Below are 18,071 nucleotides of genomic sequence, written 5' to 3' on the forward strand. Positions count from 1 at the left end.
CCCTTTCAGCGGTTCATACTACCACCAATCATGCAGATGCTGAAATTCCTTTATTAAGCATTTATTTCTGCAGTGCAGTCTTAATAATATTATTCACTAGCATACTTCCATGTTCTGCCCACACATTGACTCCTACTTATTTCTTGAGCTCTCCCTTCCATTTTGAAATACTCTAAGCAGTTAATATCACCTCTGATACAAAGTTGTCGCCATTAAAAAGGAAACATTTACCTTTAGTTGCCTTACAAAGGCATGAGATACTTTGTGTCTCATTTTGGGTATCATTTTGTGTAAGTGCTGGCAAATGATGACTTGTGAGTGGCAATGCCTCTAGACATTGGTCAATTGTTTCAAAGGTAAAATTCATGTTTCAAACTATTCAGAGAACCAGTGGATACAAAATCCTCAGGCCTTGTGATCTGTGTTTTGGGAGGTGGGTGGAAAGGAACAGGAATGTTTATAAGGCACTGGATCTTAGAGCAGATGTAAGACGATTTAGCACTCTGAGGTCAGCCCTGCATGTGAATACTGATTGAGTGAGCTTCTAGGAACAGCATTTAGCAACTTACAGGTCTCCCCTTAGGTCCTCGTTCTCCTCTTGGTCCTTGTGAGCCTGGAGGTCCCTAAAGGAATAAATAAAACCATTAAATACATTGAGCTAATGATTTACAGAGTTTTGAAAATGTAAAATGAAATAATTATTTAAAAAGTAATTTTATAAAAACAGCCCTTCTCAGGAAAGCATACACTCAATGTGAGGCCAGTACTTTGGTTTGTTTGCCTTTTAAAAAGGTGGACTCACTTCAAATCACTTCTTACAGATTCAGGAGAGCAATGTTAGACAGCAATATCATAAATATCACAAAGAGCCTCAAATGCTCCCCATTTTTTCCTCAAACATATAGGTCCTTAGAGGTAGTAGAACCAGTGCTATTCCACTGCAAACAGGCTACAAGATTTGGGCAGTCTACAAAAGAGGTGCTTGTCCCCTGTGCAATTCAGCAGAGACTCCCTGTGCCAGAACAATGAAGATCTGCACCATTGATGAGTCTGGAGGATCCACCAGTACGTGTTGCCTCCAATCCTTCCACCCTCTGAAGATAAGGAGGCCACTTTGGCCATGAGGCGGGAAGCACTGACCTCAGAGTGGCTCCTCTATCAAAAAAGAATTCTCCATTCTGTCATACTGGCGGTAGCCTTTTACATCCACTTTGCTCTCACTTTGTGCAGGTGGAAGGTGGAAGGCAATGGAAAATCACACCCAAGGGATAAAATCCTGGCCCTACTGAAGTCCATACCAAAACTACCATTGACTTGAATGGGGGTGGAATTCCACCCAACATCTGTCATTTATTTCTGGGGTGGGGAAAAGAAGAGAGAAATTCATTTTAGTTGTGAATGTGTTACTCTTGAAGAGCATTTTCATCCACGGGGTGTAGGAAAGAGTGCATGCAAGAAAATTTCAGCTTAAAAAGGTACAGAAAAAGAAGAATTCAGCATACGTGCAATCCTCTCCCTGGGAATGGATACCCATCTGAATGGGCAAGCACCGGAGAGTAGACACGAGAAGGGAAATTATAGGAAAGACCCCACACACAGCAGCCAAAGTAGCAAACAAAGAGGGGAAAAACATAAAAACATAATCACAAAGCAGCAACACAAGGCAGTAGCCAAAAAGGATGGAAAGAAAAAAGAGATCACAACACTGCCCTGGGTCAGATGAGGTGACAGCAACTTTAACGATGCAAGGAGCATTACAGAGAGGTGCTAGATGCAGAACTGGAAAATAAGAAAGAAATGAATCCTTAAGGACATGGTTCACACCGAAGAACAAAGGATTCTCCAAAGGATACTAGGACAGGACCTGATGCCCTGGATCTCAGCAGGCACATGCAAGGGTGGAATTAGGCATCAAACCCTTCAAATAGATCAATAGATTCAGTATTCACAAGGCATACCTGGTGGCCAAAAGCACTCACACAAGTGCTATGGCACTGTCCATTTGTTTTAGTGCCAGAAATCCCCTAGCAACCTGCTTTCCATTTCTTAAGTGCTCCATCCCTTTCTCTGTCCTATGATCCCAAGACCACTGCTGTCCTTTCCTGATGTCACTGTGCATGCTCAGCAGAACAATTGCATTCTGCCACAGATTTTACAGCAGCTTAGGGCTGTTTCATGCTCTCTTTTCTGTGGTTTCATAACTCCTGCTGCCACGTTCATTGGACCTCAGGGCAGTATACCAGAATTCCTGGCTGTATGTAACTCATTCCCTTGTGAGTTGTTTCTTACATCTTATTGTTGTAGTTGTTTTCTACCTTTTTTCATTTGTAGACCCCTAAAAAATTTTGAATGGAGGTACGGACTCCTTTGGAAATCTTAGACATAGTCTGCAGACCCTCAGCGGTCCATGGACCACTGGTGGAAAACCACTGTTGTAGACTACCTAACAGAAGGACAATATGTTCCCTGAAGTTTAGTGCCTCTACCCACACCTCTCTTTCAGTATTTATGGCTTTCATGGATGAGCATATCCTACCCCAGCCCAGTACCGTTTCCTGCATAGGAGGGTGAGAAATGCAACCTTCCATCCCCACCAGGTCACATACTGGTAGTAGAGACAAAATGTGGCTTCTATTGCAACTTCCGACATACAGTACCAGGAGGTTCACTGGTTGTTGGACCCACAAGACTCTGCCCCTTCTCAACCCACCTCTGCATGCTGTACCTCAATTAGCCTTCAATGAGCTGTTCTCTGCAGCATACTAATGGGTTTAAACACCAGCACAGGGTCCCCAGTCCTGTTCCTTCCCTGCTCAGTGGAGCCATTGCAGCTTCATTGAAGGCTGGGCCCTCCACAACCATGGAAGTTCAGACAAGATTTGCCCCTTTATAAATTATTATTATTATTATTTATTAATATTTATATTATTGTAGTGCATAAGATTCCCAGTCATGCACCAGGACCCCATTTTAATAGGTGCTGTACAAACAGATCAGAAACACAATCCTTGCCCAAAGAGCTTACAGTCAATTAACAGCTACTGTCAGGATGCTGATATTGAACCCAGGCATGCCAGATCCTTAGGCAGCATCTTTAGCCACTGCACCAAACTGCTGCCACTGACCAACAGCCTTAGTGCTAGAAGCCTAGAGACACACAGCAGCCATGCCCGAGGCCCCTGATTGGCTGCACAGACAGCACTTTCATTGGGTACCTGAACTATATAACAGCCCCAATGGAAGGGGAAGCTGTCTGAGCAACAGGCCACTGCCTGCTGGTTGCTGCCTAAACGCTTGGCCTTGCTGCTTTGCATGACTGTCATTACTCCTGCTGGAATTCTGTGCCAAAAAATTAAAAATTCTGCGCACAATATTTTAAAATTCTGCAAAATTCTGCATATTTTATTTGTCAGAATAACTCAATATAATCACACCAGTTTCAATTATGTGTGGTCATTTATTTCAAAATACCTGTCAGCAAGTATGTCTGTAACAACACAGACACAAAAAAGATTCAGGAAATGTTTTTTGACAAATAGATTCCTTACTAGGCATATTAATACAGAACTCTGAGTAATAATTCATTTCAACTACAATATAGAACTGTATTTCCTGCACCCCTCAGAAGCAGTGCAAAGGCTTGGGGGAGTAGGGGTAACGGAAGAGCTGAGGCAGAGGGAAGTAATTACTGGGAAGGAGCCTGGGTGTGAACTTGGAGGGCTGTTGGGTATGGATGGGAAAAGTATGGAACAGGTTTTTTTTTGGGGGGGGGGCAGGGAGGGATTGTTAGAGAGCTTCCCCATGCAGACCCTGGCTGACCCCTAGCCTCTCCCATTCAATCAGGCACATCTGCCCATGTCCCCATGTGTCTCTGTGCCCTCACCCAGCTACCCTCTGTTCCTATATAACTCTGCACCCCTCCCCCTGCCCCATGTGTCTCTGTGCCCTCACCCAGCTCCCCCCTTCCCCATCACCATGTGTCCCTATACCCCTCCCCCCATCACCATGTGTCTCTGTGCCTTCACCCAGCTACCCCCCGTCCCCATGTGTCCCTGTACCCCTCCCCCATCCCCATGTGTCTCTGTGCCCTCCCTCCCTCCAGAGCCCTGTGCCTCACTCCCATTCAGCCCCTATCCCAGTCTGTCCTCCCCCACTAACCCTTACAAGTCCCCATCTGACCCCCCCCCTCAGCACCTCACAGCCCCTGTCTCCTGACCTGGCCTGACAAGCGCTGCTAAGGCAGCTCTCTCTCTTCCCTCCCTAGCGTGGCGCTATCACCACAGCGCCCGCTGCGGGGCAAAAGGCAGAACTGCAGCAACATTTTGGGAGAAATCTGCAGGGCTCATTAAATATGCGCACACGCAGTGGCACAAAATCCCCCAGGAGTAATGACTTGACTTTGTTGCCTGGCCACCTCTCCTGACCTCGCCTCCCCAGCCCACTGACCCAGCCCCATGGATTGGCTCTCCCAGCTACCGACCCCTGAGAGAACTCAGACCATTGCCCCAGACTGCCTCTGATCCCAGGGAACTTCCTGGCTGCTCAACCACCTGCACACACTTGACTACTGCTCTGGAATTCCCCCAGCCCTCCTCACCCACCGGGTTTTACAGTCATTTTCACAGTAAAAAAATGGAAATGGAAGAGACTGAAAATAATATAATCAGAAGAACAGAAGCACAGACGCTACTTACTGACGGTCCTGGGCGGCCTCGTATTCCTGTAACCTAAACAAAGAGAAGACATGAGCTAAAGCTTTCACAAAACACTAGGAATGCATTTTTCATGACTGCTCTTATGAAAACTGCTCACTGAACAATGAAGATTTGTATAGTAAATTAAGCTACCTGACAACTTTTATGATTTTGTAACCCCTTTTAAATTTCAGTATCTTTTCAGAATAACATAACAAGAACTTTGGAAATATGATGATAATTTTATGCTTACTTTTTTCTACTAGAAAAGTGTGAATGAAGATTTTAAAAAGTGAGGGTGTTATTTTCTCTCTCTTTTTAGTTTTTCCACTTTTCCAATAGAAAAAGTTTTTAAAAGTGTAAAAAAGTGTTTTTCCACCACTTTTTCTTTTTTTACAAAAAATTGTATTGTCAACTTTTTCCAGGAGGAAAAAGTAAATGTGAGAGAAACTGAATTATTCTCACTTTCTCTAATATTTTTACTTTCCCCCATATTTTTCCTGGGGGGGGAGGGGAAAAATAAATAACTGACAGAAAGTTGCAACGGTCACACAATTATTAAAAAATATTTTGAATTCTTAATTTTGAGCATTTTTGAAAAATAAATAATGCCAAAAACAAATGGTTTTCAATTAAAAAATTGCTGATTTTGTTTACCGGCTCTACTTATGAGTTCTAGACCCTTCTAATATTAACCTATTGCCCATTACACTATGCAAAGATTCTAACTACAAAGAAGAAAGTCACTATGTACAGGTTTAATTCTGCAGAATTTTTTCCAAAAATACAATTGACAGTTTTCAATGGTACATATGAAATATTAGCCATCAAAAACTACTGTCGGTTATATTTTAGGAAGAAATTCTCCTTAGGCTTAATTTTATTCCTCCCAAATAAATGCAACTACTACAAATATTGTTGTGGCAGTTGCTGGTGTTAAATAATTTACATATTTTCATTGGATAAATGCTACAATTCTGTTATATGGGTGATTAATTTTCTTATATCTCTTAAATTATAGCATGAGACATGTATACTTCCAAAAAGCACTGGTAAACAAAGAAGAAATTAACTTACAATTGGCACCACTCCAGGCTCTCCTTTTTGTCCCTGCAGAGTACAGTAACAAAAATAGCTCAGATGGCAGTTAAAGTTCATAAATACTGTTATTCATTAATAGTCTGCTTTCTCCAACATTATTACTGACACATGATGCACACTGTGACATTAAACTTCCTTGAATGGTTTACCAACAACCTACGTACCTTCAATTTAGTTCCACAGAGAAAGGTATAAAGATATTATCCTCTAATACTGCTATTGCATTTACTTAGAAGTGAATGTTTAGAATTACTGAATATCTACAACCTATCACTTTAAAAATATAAATGAATGTTAAATACCTATTTGAGGCTAGTTCCCCTCTTAATAGGTTATTTATTGGAGGTAAGTATTTAAATTTGCATTTTTTCTAAAAGATCTCACTACCAGCACATTTTTTCCCTGCTTATCCTCACACAATGTGGTATGTTACAGACACTCTCACATCAAGAGACAACAAAAGTATCTTACCAGGAGAGAATGCCTTCTACCTATAGTAACATACCACTCAGACTGCTCAATAATAGGTCAAAATGAACATTCAGATCCAAACACTCTTGAACTTTGGAAGGCTGAAAAGATGGAAACTGAGCGATTTTTTTCTGTTCAGGACCATCTCCACTTATAACTAGCATACTGTTGCAGTGTTGCAACACTGTTGCATACACTCAGATAAGGGTTGCTAACCCTGTGGGAATTGAGTACCTCAGTTTCAATTTTGCTTTGTTCTTTCTCTGATGAGATTTAGTGTTGAGTGTTGAATTAAGTAATGCTGTTAGCTGAGCTCTGTTGTGTCAGCTGAACTATTACAGTAGTGAAAGAGGAAGGGATGCTGGAAAGATGTTTATTTTTTAAAATATGTATTCATGACACACAGTGAACAAATAGGTGCATAACTGAAATAGAGCTAAAGAGCACTTGTATGTTGACTCTTGTATGCAATCTCTAGTAATTAATTCAAAGATCTAATTGATCCATGGTCAACTCCATGAATTAATTAAATATAACAGCAAATGTAAGACACACAGAATTCTTGACAGTACAGTATTATTTAGGTAGTACGACGCTGTTATAATAACCCTGCTTATTAAACAGGTCTCCATGTTGGGACTCATTATATCAGCGCTCCAGGATATGAACTAACTACTAATTAGTTTAAGTGTGGAATACAAGGTGCTGAAGCTGAGATTTTCAGGGACCTAAGGGGATCAGAAGGCATTGGGCACCTAACTCCCTTACAAAATCCCAGCATAAAGTCTTAAATGGTCTGGACCCTTTTTATCCCTGTGTGATGCTGCTAGAGATGAAGCCAGCTTAGGTACTACAGCTGGAACTTCCTTGATAAAAGGGAGGAGGTTTCTGTGAGGGTGTTCTCCATAAGGGAACGCAGGTTGTGGGCACGCCCTCCCCAAGATTTGATAACCTTCCAGACAGGCTGCAATCTCCCCAGGCATTAGGAAGAAGGTTCAGTGAGAACAAAGAGGTTTCATTATTAGATGCCAGCTGTGGGAGGTTAATTATTTTATGACGTCTGCTGGGACATGTTGATCTATCCACTAGCCAGAGTGAGAAGAGCAGTGTTTGTGATATTTAACTTTTCTAAGTGCTGCAAGAAAAGAACTGGAGCCTTTTTAGGGCTTTAATACACTTAAAAAGATAAAAAGTAAAACTTACCTTCCTTCCTCTACCTATAAAAGGAGCAAAAAAGGAAACAAATTAGTTTACTCAGAGAGGCATAACATTCTAAGGAGTGAATGGATGTCTGTACAGCCAGAATGGTGTAACATGGAGGCATAGGAGATGGTCAGATTGCCAGTGGGGAGCTTGAGAAGTGCCCAGAGGTACACATGCCCCACCTTCCTGAATGGGGATCAGTAAGGTTTGGAAGAGTTCCCTAGATCAGTGGTTCTCAAAGCCGGTCCGCCACTTGTTCAGGGAAAGCCCCTGGCGCGCCGGACCAATTTGTTTACTTGCCGCGTCCGCAGGTTCGGTTGATTGCGGCTCCCACTGGCTGCGGTTCGCCGCTCCAGGCCAATGGGGGCTGCAGGAAGCAGCACAGGCCAAGGGACGTGCTGGCCGCCCTTCCCACAGCCCCCATTGGCCTGGAGCGGTGAACCGCGGCCAGTGGGAGCCGCGATCAGCCGAACCTGCGGACGCAGCAGGTAAACAAACCAGTCCAACACGCCAGGAGCTTTCCCTGAACAAGCAGCAGACCAGCTTTGAGAACCACTGCCCTAGATGCCCAGCCTCTCTGAGTGTTGGACAGAATAGGAAATAGCATGTTTAATACAAAAAGAACAGGAATACTTGTGGCACCTTAGAGTCTAACAAATTTATTTGAGAAAAAGCTTTCGTGGGCTACAGCCCACTTCATCAGATGCATAGAATGGAACATATAGTAAGAAGATATATATACATACAGAGAACATGAAAAGGTGGAAGTTGCCATACCAACTCTAAGAGGCTAATTAATTAAGATGAGCTGTTATCAGCAGGAGAAAAAAAAACTTTTGTAGTCATAATCAAGATGGCCCATTTCAGACAGTTGACAAGAAGGTGTGAGGATACTTAACATGGGGAAATAGATTCAATTTGTGTAATGACCAAGCCACTCCCAGTCTCTATGCAAGCCCAAGTTAATGGTATCTAGTTTGCAAATTAATTCTACTTCAGCAGTTTCTCATTGAAGTCTGTTCTTGATGCTTTTCTATTGCAAAATTGCCACCTTTAAGTCTGTTACTGAGTGACCAGAGAGGCTGAAGTGTTCTCCTACTGGTTTTTGAATGTTATGATTCCTGATGTCTGATTTGTGTCCCTTTATTCTTTTGTGTAGAGACTGTCTGGTTTGGCCAATGTACATGGCAGGGCATTGCTGGCACATGATGGCATATATCACATTGGTAGATGTGCAGGTGAACGAGCCCTGATGGCGTGGCTGATGTGACTAGGTCCTATGATGGTGCCACTTGAATAGATATGTGGACAGAGTTGGCATCGGGCTGCAAGGATAGGTTCCTGGGTTAGTGGTTTTGTTGTATGGTGTGCGGTTGCTGGTGAGTATTACTGGTTCTGTGGATGAAGGGAAAGCAGTGGATGTATTGTTTCTTGACTTTAGCAAAGCTTTTGACATGGTCTCCCACAGTATTCTTGTCAGCAAGTTAAAGAAGTATGGGCTGGATGAATGCACTATAAGGTGGGTAGAAAGATGGCTAGATTGTCGGGCTCAACGGGTAGTGATCAATGGCTCCATGTCTAGTTGGCAGCCGGTGTCAAGTGGAGTGCCCCAGGGGTCGGTCCTGGGGCCGGTTTTGGTCAATATCTTCATAAATGATCTGGAGGATGGTGTGGATTGCACTCTCAGCAAATTTGCGGATGATACTAAACTGGGAGGAGTGGTAGATACGCTGGAGGGCAGGGATAGGATACAGAGGGACCTAGACAAATTGGAGGATTGGGCCAAAAGAAATCTGATGAGGTTCAATAAGGATAAGTGCAGGGTCCTGCACTTAGGACGAAGAACCCAATGCACCGCTACAGACTAGGGACCGAATGGCTAGGCAGCAGTTCTGCGGAAAAGGACCTAGGGTTGACAGTGGACGAGAAGCTGGATATGAGTCAGCAGTGTGCCCTTGTTGCCAAGAAGGCCAATGGCATTTTGGGATGTATAAGTAGGGGCATAGCGAGCAGATCAAGGGACGTGATCGTTCCCCTCTATTCGACATTGGTGAGGCCTCATCTGGAGTACTGTGTCCAGTTTTGGGCCCCAAACTACAAGAAGGATGTGAATAAATTGGAGAGAGTCCAGCGAAGGGCAACAAAAATGATTAGGGTCTGGAACACATGACATATGAGGAGAGGCTGAGGGAACTGGGATTGTTTAGTCTGCAGAAGAGAAGAATGAGGGGGGATTTGATAGCTGCTTTCAACTACCTGAGAGGTGGTTCCAGAGAGGATGGTTCTAGACTATTCTCAGTGGTAGAAGAGGACAGGACAAGGAGTAATGGTCTCAAGTTGCAGTGGGGGAGGTTTAGGTTGGATATTAGAAAAAACTTTTTCACTAGGAGGGTGGTGAAACACTGGAATGCGTTACCTAGGGAGGTGGTAGAATCTCCTTCCTTAGAAGTTTTTAAGGTCAGGCTTGACAAAGCCCTGGCTGGGATGATTTAATTGGGGATTGGTCCTGCTTTGAGCAGGGGGTTGGACTAGATGACCTCCTGAGGTCCCTTCCAACCCTGATATTCTATGATACTATGATTCTATGATTTGCTTCAGTTTGGGGGGCTGTCTGTAAGCAAGGACTGGTCTGTCTCCCAAGATCTGTGAGAGTGATGGGTCATCCTTCAGGACACCATCAGGGGCTCATTCACCTGCACATGACATTTTAATGGTGTCCCACTGTATATCCACACTAGTTTCACGCTCTCTGGGCTTCTTTCCAGAAGTGAATACATCTGGCTCCAAGACTCTTTAAGAATACTTAACACTATGGTGGGATTTTCAACAGCACTCAACACGGGCTTAACTCTGCTCCGATTCAAGTCAATGGTGATATTCCCATCAACTTCACTGAGAACAGATAGACCAGCACTTTTGATAATCCCACCCAATATCATGGTATCTGACACTGATATTTTTCAAAAGCTACAGACGACTGAATGATCTTTGAGTTTTTTGTCAAGTACGTGCAATACTCATGTACAGTCCCCACTGGCAGTGAATTCACAGCTCTGAGGTCAAAGTCATAACAAAAATCTTTAGGAGGGATATTTATTAATATCTTTAATAGCATCAACACATTCCAGAATGTATCCATAATGTTCTTCTTCCTTGAAGACACTCATCCATGGCCTAATGCCTCCTAATGCACAGCAAGTATGCACCATCTGCTTATTAATGCATGCCATGTCTTGTCTTATTGCTTAATTATACAACTCCCTACTATGTTCCCTTTACCATTACTCCATATTATTTACACTAATATAATCAGCAATATTTCCCTTTTAAAAATGCCTTTAGATGATTATATGGTTCAAATAACATAATACACAGTGTTAAGGAGTGAAGAATGAAAAGTTCAGAGATTTTTGTTCAGAAAGTTACCCAATCGTTTTTTTATTAAACAATTTTTATATTTATACATATACAATTTTAGTAGGGAAAATAGGAGGTGAGTATGGAATGTAACTCTCTACATGATATGTTTTTTATAAAGCTGGATCCAAACAAGAACCTGAAATCAAAACCTCATAAGATTCCAAAAGGGGGATTAAGATCAAACCTCTGGCTATGAACTCGCCTCAACAGTATTGGGTGTGTGTAAGAACTACAGCCAGAAAGGAACTCTCTTTCAGATCCAGCTCAGATACAACTCAAGACAGCAAAAATCTCACTGGAATAACCATTCTATTGAGATTTGAGTCTAAGACTGTGGAAATCTCGTGAGAATAGCTGATCTCACAAGTTTGCTTGTGAGAGTTTGCTGAACCTGAACTTTAGCCCTATTTTTGCATCACATCCAAACGCCAAACCCTGGGCAGATCTGGATCTGAACACCATCTCCTTTGCTCATCTCAAATTACCATATCAGAGATGACATTGTTCAGAATGTCAGCTTAACAGGCTTCACGCAAAATAAGGAATGTAAAGCAGCCTTACCAGTATTGCCTTCAAAACCAACACGTGCCGTGTTGGGGCACACAGGACAGCATTCTCCTGGGGGAATCTGAGGGCTCTCACATTCTAACACATCCTGACACAGAATCTCGTCACAGAGAATGGCTCCATTGTCACAGACACAAATCTGGCATGGTGAGGGCTTCCAGATATCCCTGTTCAGGTACATCTGATCATTTTGAGTGCAGGCTATTTCTTCAGCATCCTCTTCTAAAAAAGAACAGAAAACACTTTTTAGGCACTTGCAAACTGCTAAACCACAGGAGGAGTGTTAACTGGGAACAGTATGTTATGGGTCCAAAAAGCACATGAGAGATGAAGCCAACATCCCAACCATGGAGTAGAAACTAATCTTTGGGACTTTAAAATGCTAACTCTTTAACCTCTTTGAGTCATAAATTTCAAGGCCAGAAGGGACTATTGGTGATCATCTACTCTGACCGCCTATATAACAGAGGACATAGAACTTCCCCCAAATAATTCTTAGAGTATATCTTTTAGAAAAATCTTCTTAAAAAATTATCAGTGATGGAGATGCCACCATGACTCTTGGTAAGTTGTTCCAGTGATTAATTACTCTCACTGTTAAAAAATTACACCTTATTTCCAGTCTGAATTTGTTTAGCTTCAACTACCAGCCATTGGATCATGTCATACCTTATCTCTGAAGAGATAATTGTTAAATATTTTTCCCCATGTAGGTACTTACAGATTGTAATAAAGTTACCCCTTAATATTCTCTTTGTTAAGATAAATAGGTTAAGCTCCTTGAGTCTATCACAATGAGGCTTGTTTTCTAATGCTTTAATCATTCTTGTGGCTCTTCTCTGAACCCTCTCCAATTTATCAACAGCCTTCTTGAATTGTGGACACTAGAACGGGACACCGTATTCCAGCAGCAGTCACACCAGTGCCAAATACAGGGGTAATACCTACCTAAGATTCCTGCCTATACATTCAAGGACTGCAATACCCCTTTTGGCCACAGTATCACACTTGCCGTTCATGTTCAGCTGATTATCCACCATGATCTCAAATCTTTTTCAGTCACTGTTTGCCAGGTTAGAGTCCCCCATCCTGTAAGTGTGGCCTATATTATTTGTTCCTAGATCTATTCATTTACATTTAGCCATATTAAAATGCATATTGTTTGTTTGCACGCAGTTTACTAAGAGATCCAGACAACTCCATATAGTACTAACTTGTCTTCTTCATTATTTAGCATTTACCCCCAATTTTTGTGTCTCTTGCAAACATGATCAGTCATGATTTTGTTTTCTTCCAGGTCATTAATAAAAATTTTAAATAGCGTAGGATCAAGAATGGATATCCAAGGGACCCCACTAGGAACACAGCCATTCGATGATTATTCCCTCTTGACAATTACATTTTGAGATCTATCAGTTAGCCAGTTGTTAATATACTTAATGGCATGTTAATTGTATATCTTTCTAGTTTTTTTAATCAAAATGTCATGCAGTACCAAGTCAAATGATCTACAGAAGTCTATGTATATTAAATCAGCACTATTACCTTTATCAACCAAACTTGTAACATCAGAAAAAATACCAAGTTAGTTTGACAGGATCTATTTTCCACAAACCTGTGTTGATTGGCATTACTTATATTACCTTCCTTTAATTCTTTATTGAGTCCTGTATTGGTAACATTTTGCTATTTTACCACTTTATTTCTTGGTAAGGAAAAGGGGAGCAATAGTCATCAAGGACTGCACAAATCAACTATAGTTTATGGCTCAACTCACAGCTGCCTTAACCTTTCAATGTCAATCTGTTGGCTTAAAAGGGCTGTAAAACTGCTCTAACCATCACTGGGAAATTGCACTTAATAGCATAGAGGGACTATTGGGAGTATTACTAGGGAAAGGAGCCAGTGTAACAATATGCTGCAGCTATTCCCTGCTGCTGGGGCCACAGGCAACCAGATTCAAGTTAGGATTGCCACTGAGACAGCTGTAACTTGGCTGAGGGGGCGAAACCTCAGAATGGGGAGCTATGAAAGTGGTGTAAATCCATGTTTGCCCTTCTCCAATCGGATCTAGTGCCAAGCTCAGCTTGGGTGCAGGATGAATCAAGCCTTTAAAACACAAGAAATGAATGGGGGCAAAATATATAGAAAAATGTTAAAGGCAAACAGGTATACAGGAAAATCTAAGACTTACATAGTAGATAAAAATAAGGCTATCAGAAAAAAAATAACTTTTTCAACTGTGGGTTTCACAGCTACTTTCATCCTTCCTCCTAATACTTAGAACAGTCTCGTGCTTCCCATCCACCAAAGCCTTCCCTCTCCTTAAACTACTCCTTCCTTAATCCTACTCTTGAAACTCTTTCCTATACTGACCTCTACAGCATTATAATCTTCACGCCCTCCTATGACCAATTTGTTGCCTGTATTTTGTTTTTGTCTCTATAAATTCATATAGTCTCACTGGGACAAGGACCTCCTTGTCCTGTTTATTTTGTAAAGTGATGAGTACATTTACAAAACTATGGGTGCAATTCTGAACAGACTTCAACGGGAGTTTTGCCACAGTCTTCAAGGGAGCCAGGTTTCCACCCTATGTATCTAAAATAGTCAATAACATTTAACTGTAAGCAAAAAGGTGTAACAATGAAAAACATTGATTCCTATTTTATGCACATGTCCTTACTATTGTACATGCAGTACCTGTATAAGAAGAAATACAGTATATATATTTGAAGTTCAAAACTTTTTGTGTCTCCAGTTTTATATGGGAAAAAAGGAGACAAAGGGACTGAACTAAGAGAGAAGGAAAAATATAAAAGTAAAACTGAATTCAGCCACGAGCATACAGCTTTGTACACAGAGATCTTATTAAGTAAGTATTATTATTATTGCATGAAGATAAAAATTAGCAGCACAAATCATGGTGCAATTTCAGTCAAACTGTTCTCTGCATTTCTGTTAAAATTAAAGCCAGATGTAAAGAGAGAAACACAAAACAATACATGTGAGAGACTTGGGGATTTAAAGTTTTTGCCCTTACTCAAGTCATTTTATCATTGTCAAAGCTAGGAGAAATGGAACAGATGTATCATTAACTAATACCCACCAGCATTGACTTTTGCACCTTGCTAAAAGAAACTGAAATCGGATTTGTGCACAGCTCAACCAGTGTTTTTAATTGGTTTATCACGTAGGCTGACAACATGACTTCAACTGTTGATGCAAATGCTTAGGAGCAAATGTTGTCACTGTGAAGTAAACACATCACTGACGTATCCTGTACAGTCCATTTCTGACACAGTGTAAACCATTTTCTACACTGTATAGTGTCCTCTGGATCGCATTCTTTTCACTTCTCCCATATGTCAGAGCATTATGTCATGCAAACAGTGTGCATGACATAATGCTCTGACATTTTGAGCCTTTTTCCCCAGATATGGTCTGGCATATGGACCATGTCTTCCTTAATGGATCACCATTAGAACTGGTGGCCTAGTTCAGATGAGAAGATAAATGAGATTTCTAAGTCACTGAACCCAAGTCAGCATACTGTCATAACTTCAAATAAACCACACAGCAATTGCTTTGGCATACCAGAGAAGGGCCAGATTGTGACCAGCAAATGCAGAAGTCTCTCTCTCTCTCTCTCTCTCTCTCTCTCTCTCTCTCTCTCTCTCTCTCAGACACACACACACACAGAGCTAACTTTCTGGAAAATATAAGATGAAACACCATGCCTGTTACTCTGTACTTCTGCAGGTTTGCTGAAAAGAAAAAGACCACGGCACCATTTAGCACCATTTCATCATGTTCTCTGTTCACCCTCTTCTCTTCTCATATTTGTCCTTCATCTTGTGGCAGCAGTACCATATGAGGAGATAACGGGTCATGTAATATACATCCTAAGAGAAAAATTGTTAATCTGCTTCAAATACCACCAACCTAGCAGAAAAAAATTGTTATCACCTTAGTGTCTGACTGATGCGAGAGGGAGAAACCTGAAAGAAGCAGTCATTCCAACTCTGACTCATCTCTGCTACTAAACATCACGTACACATTTTCCCATAGTTCATCATTATACTGTACTTTACTATCAGGCCTAAATTATAGTCACTTTATCCAGTCATATCCAAACTAAAGGGCAATGAGGGTTGTTATAGTCTGTCTATTCCCTAGTTTGGAAATTAACACATAGTGTTTGTTTATACAGTACAATTCATGCACTCTTTGGGTCACTTGGCCTTTTTACCGTAGTGACTATTACGCAGGGTGCTGAGACTTGAAAAGCAGCTTTGGAATGTCTAGAAATGACAAAGTGATGAAATAACAGATTAACTGCATTCTCTCTTCCCAACCCAAAACAGATACTGGCCCTCAGTCTCTTCTCACATACACTGGGTAACTCAACAGTAACACCATTTAAATCAACTGGGGATGAGGCCCAAATCATTATGTAGACATAATAGACAAATGTACAACAGACACAATGTGTTGTATTTTAGGTAATCGTTTATCCTCTGGGAGACCCATTTTTGTCTTAAAACATTATCAAAACCAAAGCCAAACAGCTAGAAATGGTTTAAAATATCATATTCAGAGACTGCATGCTGTTTCGAATCAATATCTAAAGTCATTAACTAAATGCTCTGAGATAGCTTAGTAAATTTCTAAATGCCTCTGTCTGTTATCTGCCCTGAACACTTCGTGAGCTAGATTCCCCTTCCATTGAAGTCAATGAAACTTTTGCTGTGAAAACAGAGTTGGGCCCTGTATTGTGAAACTTCAGGATTAACGCTGATATTAACAAAAAAAATAATAATTCTTCAGCCACTAGGAGGCAGCCAAAACCCATCATTCACTAACAGCAATTGTCATAATAAAGATCTGTGTCCAGCAAATAAGCACAGCCGCTCCCAGTCTCAGTCATCTTATAATTGGGTTTTGATTTTCCTCCAAATGGATTTCTCTCAAGCTTTTCATGATCACATTTCTCCTCCACATCTCAGCAACAGGAGAATATTTTAAGAGAGAGAAAATGTGACAACACTTCACTAGAGCTACCCAATTACTTGCATTTTGGAAGGCAACACCTGAAAATTTAGCCACCCATTTGCTCTCTTCACCCATATTTGGAGGTTGCTCTATTCCTCTTTCCAAAGGATCCTATTGCAATGGAGAACAGGTGTAGCACAGCAAAGCCAGGAAAGAGGATGCCTCTGCCAGTTATACATCAGCAGGGAGTTCTTTTGTCCCAAGAAAATACCCTATTGCCAGACTGTGGCCAGAATCCAACCCCTTTGGGCTGACTGAATAGCACAAACGGGTCAGAATAGAAGGATAGGTCATAAGTGATGTACTTGTACTTTGATTCGCAGGGATTAGAAATTACAGCCCCTGCAGGTTGCTCCTCCTCCTATCTTTTTCGTCCTGTGGCTAGTTTATGAAAGGGCTGAAACAATCTTAGCATTGCTATCTGATAGAATAAATATACTGTAGTCCCATTACATTAGTAAGGGATACCAATATACACGGCTGGTTTGGTTGTGTTTAATACTATATTTGCTGTATTGCAGTTACAACAACAACAAAAAAGCTTCCAGGGTGAGAATGGAATGGCCGCCCATAATCACACGAGCACAAAATCTGTTAAAAATACAAATATGGAACTGCATATGCCTTGAAAGCACAGTAAATGAATGTTCTGATGTGGTAGTGGAATGCAATAGTGCTAAAGAGGTTATGGACTGGCAAAATGTTCCAGTTTAATGGGAATTTTCTGAAACTGGTGAATGCCCTGCACATCACTAAGTACCATGTACACTGATCCAATCTAATTAATGATGAGAGTGGACATAACTCTACCAAAATTCACATTTGCTGGAGGGAAGAGAATGTATTTTTCAAATGCATTAAGGCATTCCATCACTATTTACTGTCTTTTCCTTAAAAAAACCTGAAGTTTTCCTGAGTTTGATGTTGTGAGCTGCAGGGAATTAATCCTTGTTATTCACAAAGCAGAGATGCAGAAATAAATCATAGCGAAAAATGATATGTGCTAGCAACCATCTTGCAGATGTGCTGTATATGCCTATATACTAAATCTCAATAAATGCACAGAAGTAGCATAGTGCACACTTGATAATACTGTTGCCAATCTACTGCATTAGGCCTGCTCCAGCTCTCACTGAAATCAATGGAAAGAACCTCATTCACTTCAATAGGAGTTAGATTGAATCATAGCTATGTAGTTATCAACAAGCAGATAGTTGAGCTGTATTCTGAATTCATTTTACACGGAATCTCTGTCACCTTACTTTTTAACTTTCAGACATTTCAGTTTGAGGTTCAGTTCATGTCCCAGTTGGCCTCAGATGGAGTGACTAGACATTTACAGTGCAAGGATGCAGATGAAATCCAAATACCTGGCCACAATTTCATTATAACTACTGTCATTGCACTTTATCATTTTGTTACACATTAGACATTATCATCACTCCTGGAAGATCTGAGCTCTCTGAAAGGCTTGAAATTCCATTTTAATCCCTCTGCCTATTCAAAAACTAAAGTAGGGAGGGAGTGTGGAACCATGATGTGACACACAAACATCGCTGA

General features: G+C 41.2%; 1 protein-coding gene across 1 annotated transcript in view; it reads right to left on the minus strand.

Moving 5' to 3' along the window:
- COL5A2 (collagen type V alpha 2 chain) overlaps window positions 1–590 on the minus strand; it is a 79,907-nt gene extending 79,317 nt beyond the window's left edge. Inside the window, exon 1 of the mRNA XM_074967762.1 lies at window positions 570–590. The gene's annotated coding sequence lies outside the window, so the exon portion shown is untranslated. The remainder of the gene's footprint in view (window positions 1–569) is intronic.
- Between the last annotated feature and the right edge of the window lie 17,481 nt (window positions 591–18,071).

This window comes from Natator depressus, chromosome 11, assembly GCF_965152275.1.
Source record: "Natator depressus isolate rNatDep1 chromosome 11, rNatDep2.hap1, whole genome shotgun sequence".
NCBI lineage: Eukaryota > Metazoa > Chordata > Testudines > Cheloniidae > Natator > Natator depressus.